Source organism: Barbatula barbatula (assembly GCF_947034865.1).
Source record: "Barbatula barbatula genome assembly, chromosome: 17".
NCBI lineage: Eukaryota > Metazoa > Chordata > Actinopteri > Cypriniformes > Nemacheilidae > Barbatula > Barbatula barbatula.
This window is the reverse complement of record NC_136780.1, coordinates 13,102,072-13,103,019: the sequence shown is the minus strand read 5'-3', so window position 1 is coordinate 13,103,019 and position 948 is coordinate 13,102,072.

Here is a 948-nt window from a genome sequence, read left to right as displayed (position 1 = left end):
AAGGATTCCAGCGCTGGCAGCCTGGCGCGTTAACAAATGCTGGCAAAATGCCACTATAGTTTAGTAGTTGTATAATATTTTATGTGTACGTGATGTGTCTGTGAGGTAAAGAGACTTTTTTGGGGGTCAAAAACCACTCATGACTCTACCATCCAAGTTGAAATCTGGTCTGCTGACCTTACTTGATCTAGGCTGGACTGGTTGGGGTTTAGTGCCCATGCCCAAACCTCTAAACCAGCAGACAGACCAGCCTTACCTGGCACGGGTTTTGAACACCGTAGGGCAATCATTTATAGCAATGGCATCACATTCTATCACGCCATTTAGTTGCCAATGTCAAACTCGTGCTCTCTCTGCCCAAATCACACCCAAGTAAATATGCTACAGCATCTTGAAGTTTCATATGATTTTATTTCTGACAGATGGGGCTAAATTGGTCTGACAAAATGTCTAATGATTATTTTCATTATTTTACCCTATAGCACTGGTGTTTTACGTAGTGTCATTTTTTACACCACGATACATAGTTTGTAGCTGTCACTTCATGAATTTATGAAACACTGAAGTGACTTGAATGCATTGCCCTATTTCATGAGGTGAAACTTCTACACCGGAGGTGAAGACCAATTGGAAAAATGCACACTTCGTACAAAAACACCACAAAAAGTATGCACGGACCCCTAAGATAATGCAGGAAAGCTTTTAAACACTCCACCCCCAAAGGTATTAATGAATAAATAATAATAATAACAGTACATTATAATTATTATACATGACTTGTGCACTTTAATTATTATTAAATGTATTTAATAAATAAATCTCACTCCAACCAGGAAGCCAAAGCGGGCAACCCTGTTTTCCATTTTCCATTTAGGCTATGATAGCTTATTTATCAATTCCACACAATAAAGCTAAGTGACATCAAGTGGGAAATGTCTCCTTCAGTCA